This window comes from Palaemon carinicauda, chromosome 27, assembly GCF_036898095.1.
Source record: "Palaemon carinicauda isolate YSFRI2023 chromosome 27, ASM3689809v2, whole genome shotgun sequence".
In the NCBI taxonomy this organism is placed as follows: Eukaryota; Metazoa; Arthropoda; class Malacostraca; order Decapoda; family Palaemonidae; genus Palaemon; species Palaemon carinicauda.
In genome coordinates this window covers 25985713-25996954 of record NC_090751.1, presented here as the reverse complement: position 1 = coordinate 25996954, position 11242 = coordinate 25985713, and the positions used below count along the sequence as shown (strand labels likewise).

The 11242-nt window shown below is 42.0% G+C and overlaps 1 protein-coding gene across 1 annotated transcript in view; it reads left to right on the top strand.

Moving 5' to 3' along the window:
* The first annotated feature begins 453 nt into the window (after positions 1-453).
* The window catches only part of Set1 (SET domain containing 1), a 95206-nt gene continuing 84417 nt past the window's right edge, over positions 454-11242 (top strand). The window contains exon 1 of the mRNA XM_068350914.1: positions 454-546. The gene's annotated coding sequence lies outside the window, so the exon portion shown is untranslated. The remainder of the gene's footprint in view (positions 547-11242) is intronic.

The window sequence follows — 11242 nt, the reverse complement described above, 5'->3', positions numbered from 1 at the left end:
CCTTCTGGGGATGCCATTATTTATGCATTATTATTATAGGTTTCCGTATCTTACTTTATATCATTTATTAAAAATCACTTTTATGTAGTCTCAATTTATATTTAGAAGACCCGCTTAGATTAGTTACATAATCAGATTTTTTTTAATTCCATTTATTTTATATTGTGTAATTACTCAGCTTTCTAGGTAACTCCAATATGTTTAGCCCCCTCCCAAGCTCCAAAACAATCACAATACGCGTGTTTTGATTGGCTCATAGCCTAACCATTGACCAATCAGAACCTTGTTTATAACTCTTGTATATTTTCCTCCATTTTCGTATAAAATTATATATTAATAAATAAATATAAAACATATATAAAAATACTTCATAATAATTATAATATTGATAAAAAATATTTTAAAGCACTGAAACTACATAAAATGTTTTATTATTATACGATGGTTGAAAGACAAGCTTAGGAAGTGTTTTGTATCGGGAGCAAAGCTATGCGTGAGATGGACACACCGAGAGATTTTATGTGAAATTTTAGGTCTTTTAGGCCGGTAAGTTTGTTGGCAGATAATATGCGAACTCTTCAACATATTTACCCTAGTTAGCGGCATATATCTTTGTATCTTTTCGTGGTAGCTGTGGTGAACGGTGTGTCTTAACTTTGCCATTAACCTTAAACATGTCTAGTTTCACTAGTTATACAGATTGGTGATCTATATTTTTTCTTTATATCCAAGGAGATTGTTGGTTTGCATTAGGCCTAAAGGCTAACGGTAAGTTTTGCCATGATTGTGTGGTGTGATTAGCTCGGGAAAGCGTGTGTATATTGACAAACACGGTTGGTGGTAGGTTGAACCATTTGTGAAGATCGCCTCGTCAGTGTTTACCGTATCCATATAGCCTTGGATTTGGTTAGGCCTACTAACTGTAAGCTTTGCCTATTTAATGCCTCAACGGGAGCTAGGCTTATCCTAGGCCTATGCCAAAGCCTATGTTTGTAGTATCATTGTTGACATGTCACGAAATATCACATTTCAACTTTAATTTATAGCAGTAATAATTGTGATTTTTTTTTAAAAAACTAAAGTAAATTGTTAACCCGGACTATAATTACTAGTTGTAACCATTAAAACAACCTAGCCTATGCTTTGAAACACTGTCCTTCATTGTCTAATCTTTGTCCCCCCCCCCCCTTCTTACTTAAATTGACCTTGGACAACGTGATCTTGTTTGTCAAATATTGGGTAATTGTTTACAACACCACCTCTCCATTTACTCCAAAATAATGCAATCCTGCCATTCTCATCTTCTTTCTTAGCAATAAGGTGGTTATTTAAATTCTGGGAAAGCCATAATTAGCAAGATATGTTGAGGAATGGGAAAACGGTTATAAAAAGAAAATAGCTCGGTTTCCTCACTAAACGACTTGGTACTGACATGTCAACATAGTCAATCAAAAAGAATTTGTGATGCCAGTGACATATGATAAACTGTATATTCAAAATATACTTAAATAAAAATGGATTAATTTACTCAAAAGTGTCCATGAAATATGCAATTTACAGATAGTGACATTTTTGAGTAATCACTCAATTTTTTATTAAGAATATCAAATGTACGCTGGCATCTCAAACTTCTGTTTATGTACGCTGGCATCACGAATTCTGTTTTGTTGACTATGTTGACATGTCAGTTCCAAGTCGTTTGGTGAGGAGACCGAGCTATTTTCTTTTTATAACTCCTTCCCCCTTCCTCAATGTATCTTGCGCAATTATTGCTTTCCCAGAATTTAAATAACCACATATTTACTGTGCAAGAAGATGAGAACTGCAGGATTGCATTATTTTAGTGTAAATGGCGAGCGTGGTGTTGTAAACAAATACCAAATATTGTATCATCTCTGAATAACAGGAAATTTATGCTAAAATTTACTTCCTTATTGTTGGTTTAATGAAAGTAGATTTACACGAAGGGTAAATGTTTTTGTCACTCTCTCCCACTGTAAATAACAGAAGCTTTTTATGATATACACACCAGATTACTCTCATTAGTCCAGTGAGCTGAGCATATCAGGTAGCATTCAGTAGGTTAGGTTAGGCTGTATCTCAATTGAAATAAGTCTTTGGCGTTTTTGGCTCGCAACCGTTTTACAGTTTTACGCGATAATATACTGTATTTGTTATCGACTATAGTCACTTCTTTTTAGTGAGGCAGATTTGCACTGACTAGCAGGGGTGCCCTATTAGCTCGGAAAAGTTTCTTGATCGCTGATTGGTTGGATAAGATAATTCTAACCAATCAGATAGCAGGAAACTTTTCTGAACTAAAACGCCACTGCTGCGAGTCAGTGCAAATGTGCCTCATTAAAAAAAATTAAGTATAGTCAATGTGAGACCTGGTCCAGGATTGGTTTACCGTAGTGTTTGGTTTTGTAGCTTGTGCTGGCTTCAAAATATAACTGACAGCCCAGCCCAATTTTTGTTTTGTTTAGGCCTGACCTATGAAAGGTAGGTGCTCAGCAATCTTAAAATCTTGGTATTGCCTGACATTTGGTTTATGTAGGCCTACATGGCTACTTTGACCTTTGATATTTCAATATTAAACTTAGCCGGTGATCATATAGCTGCAACTCTGTTGCTCGACAGAAAAACCTACGGGTCAAAATACGCCAGCGATCGCTATGCAGGTGGGGGTGTACATCAACAGCGCCATCTGTCGAGCAGGTACTTAGTACTCCAAGCAAACAAAGAACCAATTTTCTCTGTCGGGCTACCGGCAAGACCTACTAATATGCTGTTACTAACTGGATTTGTTTTCAAACTATTTGGTGAAGTACACTATTCTAGTTTTGAGCTTTCGCTATGCAGGGGTTTTATCTTCATCTCAAAACTTGAACTCGTTTCGGATAGATTTAATTATGGTGACAAAGAGAGTATGGACTCTCTTTCACTTTTAAATGGGCGACCCTTCCCTTAGACGGAAGTGTGTTTAGGTTTTTAGTAATTTTGCTTAACACGTTATAGATCTATATATTTTATATCTCTCCGCCTTTATTAGGCCTCTTCGATTAACTTTCCATTTATTATAAACATATAAAAATAAATTTTTGTTTTGTTTATATGCGACCTTTCCTGATAGTAGGCGGTCCTAACTTGGAACCGAAGTTAATCAACGTTGAGCCCGTTATATCGTATTTAGCCTTTAAAGAATTTAAAACTTTTTAAATTTAATGTTTTATGAAAGAATTTCTTTGATAGTCTTCGTACTGTTTTCAAAGATGAACTAACGTTTAGTTTTTTTAGACTACGCAGTTGTTGACGTTCAGGACGTTCAACATGCGCTCTATCGTTACGATAGAGAGAGAGTGTATCCCGGTTTCACTTTGCAGTAAGAGTAAATCGATTCTGACGTTTCGTTCATTCTTTCTTAGCTTAAATGGTTTAAATTCTAAATTAAAGGAACTTTTTATTTGGAAAACCTTTCAGTTTTTTCCTTTAGCCAAATAACATGTTTTTTTGACGATATATAATTGGGCTCTTCTCTCAGGTGCGAAATCAAGAGAGAAAGAGAGAGAGAGATAGAGACGGAGGGAGAGAGAGGAGAAAAAAACGTTCCGTTCAAGCGGGTAACGTTGTTCTCGTGTTACTCTCCTCCCTAGTCGCTGTACGGGGAAGAAGGTAAAACGTTTCTAGGGTTTTATTCTTGTCCCCAGGCTATGTGCGGTGAGAGATTGTAACCGTAGTTTATTTGAACTAGTGTTTAGTCTCTTTCCCAGCCACTGAATTCTTTATCTTTATATATGTTTTCTGTTTTTGCTAGTATTAATGAGCTGCATTATACGACTGTTTTCGCAATTACTACCTTTTAATGAAGGGTAGAATTGCGTGTTTCAGGTAGAAATCAGTAAAAGTTTCGATTTCAGTGAAATAAGTGCAAAACAGAAAATCGAAGTGATAAAGTGATATGCGCAAAGTGTTACAGTGTTGCGTCTGAGGGTTCGTCTGTTCGTGCCTGTCGTTCACCTAGTCCGGGACCTCTTGCAAGCTCCCAAGCCCAGGGGAGAAGTAATGTCGAACGACTTATGGGTTCGTCAGGCCTTGATCAACGAACAGACGTTTCCCTCCGTGGTTTCAGGCGTATCTACCCAAGATCGCCCCACCCACACAAAGACGAGAGAGCCCATTTACTTCTCGTTTGCGGAAGAGGTTTCTCGTAAGAAACCATGGACCAAGGTCTCGCAGCTTATTAAGCGCAAGTCGGTCCCTTCCGCGCAAGTCCAACGGCCCAGTTGTAGCCACTGGGTCAGTTCGGACTCGCTGCAGTCTTCCGACGACTGCTCACCTCCTAGAGAGGCAAAGCGGTACCGCAACAGGCAGTAACACCGTCTGTTGCCGCACCTGCTACTGTAGACCCTAAGTGGTCTTTGCTGCAGACCATGCAGACACAGTTAACATCTTACATGCAGGACTTTCGTGCGGAGAAGGTTGACGCTGCACCCGTTAGCCTACAACCAACCACGGTTGTGCGTTCAGTTGACGCTGAGGCTACCTTCTCCCGCACTCCAGCTGTGAGAGTCCCGCCACTCATGCGCAGTGTACCCTGCCAGCCGCATGTTGACGTTCAGCGACGCACGGAACCCTCCGTTGACGTTCGCGAGTTACAACAACAACCTAAGTTGTTTTGTTTTGACGCGGTGCGTCAACCTCCGCATTCTAGAGTTGTTTTGACTGCTCAGTATAGACAGTCAAAGCAGTCTCGAGTGAACACTGTATGTCCTCACGCACCTGTTGTGGTTGACAGTTCAGTTGTTGACAGTTCACAGACTGTCAAGCAGTTACATAACGCTGCCTTCTGGTCTGCTACTAATGCACCAGTGCTGTATGTCCTCACGCATCTGTTGTGGTTGACAGTTCAGTTGTTGACAGTTCACAGACTGTCAAGCAGTTACATGACGTTGCCTTCTGGTCTGCTACTAATGCACCAGTGAGAGACTCACTGAGATAACCTAGCTTTTATCGGACAAGGTTCCTGTAGATGAGAAAGTGCTGTTCTCCCTCCTACTGATATTCCTTTGAGGACTCTGTCATTTGGAGAGGAGCCTTAAGCTGCTTAGCCTCCTATGGACTTTAATTAAATCATGATGATTTTTTAAGGATCTTTGTCCGGATCTTGTAACTGCTGCTCCTCGTTCGCCTAAACGTTAGAACTTACACTAGGCCTAGCTACTTCGAAGCCGTTGTTGTTAAGCTAGTGCTCTCTCGCTCTCCTAGAGAGCGTTACGTTGGCTAGGCGACTGGTTTTTGCACCAGGAGGAGTTTTAGGGATACAGCCTTTGATTTCCCTTTTTTTAAACTGGCTTATAGAGCGAGAGTCTGATAGGACACGAGAGAAGTTCTCGGCTTGGGAGTTCATGCCTCTGCCCAGATAGACTTCTCAATTCTGGTAGACTCGCCCTGGCGCCTAGCCAGGAGACGCTCCAAGTTGTTTACAGGTCAACTTCTCAACTTTTGTCGAGCCTTTGAAGTTTTGCTGTACTATTATGTCACACATAACAAGGCTTCCAGGGATGGTAAATGGTTCCGCCTCAGTCGCTAACCCCGTCTGTTGCCACACCTGCTCCCGTAGACCCTAATGGGCTTTGCTGCAAGACATGCAGTCCAAGCTTGTGTCCTTGATAGAGGACTTAAATGCGGAGAAGCACCTTCTGGCCAACAACCTTCCAACCGGTTGGTTGTGCGCCCTGTTGACGCTGAGGTATCCTACTCGCGTCTGCCAGTTGAGGTGGTTCCTCCACCAATGCGACCCAGTGTGGGTTGCCAGTCGCACGTTGACGTTAAGCGACGCTCGGAGGTGGTTGTTGACGTTCAGTGTGTCACTAGGAAGACGTTCAGCAACCAGCAGAGGTGACTTGTTGTGACGCAGTGCGTCAACCTCAGCAACCCGGTAGGGTGTTGACTGCACAACCCAGACAGTCTAGACAGTTCGGGTTGACGCTGTACTTCCTCGCGCACCCATGGTTGTTGACAGTTCACAGACTGTGCAGCAGTGCCATGATATTGCGTCCGGCTCCGTCACGCATCCACCAGTGCGACCGGATTCAGCGAGTCAGACGTTGCCCACTCCGTTGCCGTTTCCTCATCAGTTTCGGATGAGGAACCCTCTGATGAGGACGTTGCTGAACAAGACGATCAACCCCCAGCCCTGCTATCCATCCAGAAGATGCTGAAGAAGGAACGCTGCCCAGTCAGGCTGTGGATGAGTCTGGTAGGGACACTGTCCTCCGTGGATCAATTTGTGTCACTAGGAAGACTACACCTCCGTCCTCTTCTATACCATCTAGCTTTTCACTGGAAAAAGGACAAGACGGTAGAAGCGGTCTCGATCCAGATATCCGGAAAGATAAAGTCTTGTCTGACTTGGTGAAAGGACTATATCAACCTTAGAGAGGGTCTTCCCCTGACTGTTCAGACTCCCACCACGTTCTCTTCTCGGACGCATCGGACGTAGGCTGGGGTGCGACATTAGACGGTAGGGAATGCTCGGGATTATGGAACTCGAGTCATAGGACAATGCATTTCAACTGCAAGGAGCTACTGGCAGTACGTCTGACCTGGAAAAGCTTCAGGTCTCTCCTTCAAGGCAAAGTGGTGGAGGTGAACTCGGACAACACCACGGCTTTGGCGTACATCTCCAAGCAAGGAGGGACCTACTCTCTGACATTGTACGAGATCGCAAGGGACCTCCTCACCTGGTCAAAAGGTCTAGACATTTCACTAGTAACGAGGTCCATCCAAGGCAACTTGAATGTCATGGCAGATTGTCTCAGTCGGAAGGGACAAATAATTCCAACAGAATGGACCCTCCACAAGGATGTATGCAAGAGACTTTGGGCCACGTGGGGCCAGCCAACCATAGATCTCTTCGCAACCTCGATGACCAAGAGGCTCCCAATATTTTGCTCACCAATTCTGGACCCAGCAGCAGTTCATATAGATGCCTTTCTACTAGATTGGTCACATCTAGATCTATATGCATTCTCTCCGTTCAAGATTGTCAACAAGGTACTGCAGAAGTTCGCCTCTCACGAAGGGACAAGGTTGACGCTAGTTGCTTCCCTCTGGCCCGCGAGAGAATGGCTCACCGAGGTACTTCGATGGCTAGTAGACGTTCCCAGAACACTTCCCCTAAGGGTGGACCTTCTACGTCAGCCACGCGTAAAGAAGGTACACCAAGGCCTCCAAGCTCTTCGTCTGACTGCCTTCAGACTATCGAAAGACTCTCGAGAGCTAGAGGCTTTTCGAAGGAGGCAACCAGAGCGATTGCTAGAGCAAGGAGAACATCCACCCTTAGAGTCTACCAGTCGAAGTGGGAAATCTTCCGAATCTGGTGCAAGTCAGTATCCGTATCCTCGACCAGTACCTCTGTAACTCAAATAGCTGACTTTCTCTTATATCTGAGGAAAGAACGATCTCTTTCAGCTCCCACTATCAAGGGTTACAGAAGCATGTTGGCATCAGTCTTCCGTCACAGAGGCTTAGATCTTTCCAACAATAAAGATCTACAGGATCTCCTTAAGTCTTTTGAGACCACGAAGGAGCGTCGTTTGGTTACACCTGGTTGGAATTTAGACGTGGTACTAAGATTCCTTATGTCAGACAGGTTCGAACCGCTACAATCAGCCTCCCTGTAAGATCTCACCTTTAAGACTCTTTTCCTGATATGCTTAGCCACAGCTAAAAGAGTCAGTGAGATTCATGCCTTTAGCAAGAACATCGGATTCTCATCCGAAACGGCTACATGTTCTACAACTTGGTTTTCTAGCCAAAACGAGCTGCCTTCTCGGCCTTGACCAATATCGTTCGATATTCCAAACTTATCGTATGGTTGGAAATGAACTAGAAAGAGTCTTATGTCCTGTAAGAGCTCTTAAGTTCTATTTAAAAACCTTTACGAGGCCCGTCTGAAGCTTTATGGTGTTCAGTTAAGAATCCATCTTTGCCTATGTCAAAGAATGCTTTATCCTATTTTATCAGACTGTTAATACGAGAAGCTCATTCCCATCTGAATGAGGAAGACCAAGCTTTGCTGAAGGTAAGGACACACGAAGTTAGAGCTGTCGCAACTTCCGTGGCCTTTAAACAAAATAGATCTCTGCAAAGTATAATCGACGCAACCTATTGGAAAAGCAAATCAGTGTTCGCGTCTTTTTATCTTAAGAATGTCCAGTCTCTTTACGAGAACTGCTACACTCTGGGACCATTCGTAGCAACGAGTGCAGTAGTGGGTGAGGGCTCAACCACTACAATTCCCTAATTCCATAACCTTTTTAATCTTTCTCTTGAAATGTTTTATTATTGTTTTTGGGTTGTCCGGAAGGCTAAGAAGCCTTTCGCATCCTACTTGATTTGGCGGGTGGTCAAAGTCATTTCTTGAGAAGCGCCTGGATTAGAGGTTTTGATGAGGTCCTGTTGTATGGGTTGCAACCCTTGATACTTCAGATCCTAGGGGTCGCTCAGCATCCTAAGAGGATCGCGAGGCTCCGTAAGGAAGACGTACTTAAAAAGGCAGAGTAATTGTTCAAGTCGACTTCCTTACCAGGTACTTATTTATTTTATGTTTGTTATTTTGAATAACTGCTAAAATGAAATACAAAATACTTAGCTCATAATAATGTAAACATGTAATGCTGGTCTCTACCCACCCCCCTGGGTGTGAATCAGCTATATGATCACCGGCTAAGTTTAATATTGAAAAATGTTATTTTTATTAATAAAATAAATTTTTGAATATACTTACCCGGTGATCATATATTAAAGGACCCTCCCTTCCTCCCCAATAGAGACCCAGTGGACCGAGGAGAAAATTGGTTCTTTGTTTGCTTGGAGTACTAAGTACCTGCTCGACAGATGGCGCTGTTGATGTACACCCCCACCTGCATAGCGATCGCTGGCGTATTTTGACCGTAGGTTTTTCTGTCGAGCAACAGAGTTGCAGCTATATGATCACCGGGTAAGTATATTCAAAAATTTATTTTATAATAAAAATAACATTTTTCTGTGTCAAATTTTTAAATCTGTCGTATAGATCAACTTGGAAATGGCCATTGTTTTAGAATTTTGTTGGTTTTGTCTAATGTAAATAGCAAAATGATTGATGTTCTTATTAGTATAACAGAAGCTTGTTGTCGTGGGTCCAGAAACTAGGCTTATAGTCTTCAGTATAGTCATTCACTTTTATACTCTTTCATATTTGTAGTTACTGTATAAACATACATTTGGTTTGATATATTTTTTATAAATTGATCTATCAATAATGAAATCCATAGGCTGCCACAGCTCTGTATGGACTGAATTGTCAAAACTGGCCTCTGCTACTGTCACATACACAGAGTTTAAGTAGCATATATTTTGGTTGTTTTGCTGTTTGTTTGAGTGTACATACCTGCTATGCATTGATGTTCCCCGATGGTGTTATTTGAATTAGATTTACTGAAGAAAAGCTACTTGATAACAAAACGTGTGGAGAAAAACATAGTATAGTAGACCTCAAGTGTTTTCTATTGGTTTAGTGACCAAAGCAAAGAATTAGGCAAGCCAAGAGTTATGAAAAGCAATTGAGGTAAAGTGCATAGTGTGTCATAATTTAGAAATTAATTTATCTTTCCAGTATTGTAACAAGGTTAATCATGGACACAAAAATATATGCAAGCTCTATAATTGGTTTCTTAATTCACTGTAAGTTTTTGTTTGTTCCTATGAATATGTAAACCTTTCATTCTTTAAAATGGGACATAAGTTCAATGCGAGATTGAACAGCCCTTGAATTGCTAACAAGCCAGTTGGCTAACGAGAGGAGATTCTAGAAGTAAGCCCCGCTCACCCAGCTGTCACAGACTACCCACTTATGACTTATGATGCAACTGGTAGTCTGGTATGGATGCACTATTGCTGCATTCCTAAACTGTTGGATTTTTTTCTTACTTTGGTTTTCTGTAAGTGTTGGTTTGTAACGCTCTTTCTTGTTAAGGCAGAAGTGCACCGAAGGGTGAGACATGGTTGTAGCTTGTCTATTAATAATAATGGCTTTGTGAATACTCATGTATTGTGGGCCGTTTGTGAATGGTGGACTGCATGCAGTCCTCCCCCTGTACGATTGTCATTCATGCTCTTCTGATTAGAAAAACAACAAACTCATTTGGAGCCGGACTCTTCTTGCGCCTGGGTAGTATACTCTGCCCATTACCTATCTCTCCAATAGTGAATATCATTTTGTGATTACTGGTACATTTGGCGCCGCCAGTCTGCTCCCTTATGGTGACCTCTGTTTGGTGTAGTGTAGTGTCAGGCCCAGTATTAGTAATTGTTCCCAGTGCCTCCCTTTTGAGGAAACCCCTAGTGTAGCATACCAGTGAGTATATCTTTAGTACTCCATGTGACAAAAGCCCCCCATTGAAGTGGCTTGTGTTGCTGCAGAGTAGACTCTTCTAGCTTTCTACTCCAAGGCACTGTTGATCTGACCATGATTTCACTGTGGGAGCATTTTGCTTTAGAAATCAGCCAATACTGCTGTACGGTATTAAAAATCACTAAGTAACACGAGTCAAAACGTGAAATTTGGATTTACAAATCGCCAATACGTTGTAATGTTAAATTTCACAAATTAAAACTTGAAAACTAGCATTAGAAATTGACAAATATTACTGTACGTCATCATATTAAGAGTTGCTAAAGAACACGTCTTAACGTGAAACTTAGAAGTTAGAAAATACAGTAGTAAATGATAATGTATAATTGTTCCGTAACCGAAATACAAACCACGCTATTTAAATAAGGCAGTACTTTTGGCGTAGCTGAAATGACGAGCCATTAGATTTTTAACGAGGGTTAACTACCCCCTCGCTAGTTAGTGGAGGGTAGGGAAGGGGTAGCTAGCTACCCCTCCCCCTCACACACCGGTGAACTGATTCACTTCGTTTTTGGCTCGGGTGATGGTCAGACGTGTCTGCTCTCACCCTCGCATTGACAGCCTTAATCTTTTTTGCTTTCTCGTTCAGTTTGTGTGTTTGGAAGTTGGCCTCTCTCCTTATCATGCAGAAATGCCCTGGTTTACCCGACCGCCCTTGTGGGACTTATATGTCGGCGGTCGAGACGGACCCTCACACCTTGTGTCCGTTCTGCAGAGGTCAACGGTGTGATAGGATAAAGTGTGCAGGGAGTGGTCTACCTCCCAGTGGGAGAGGTTTTCCCG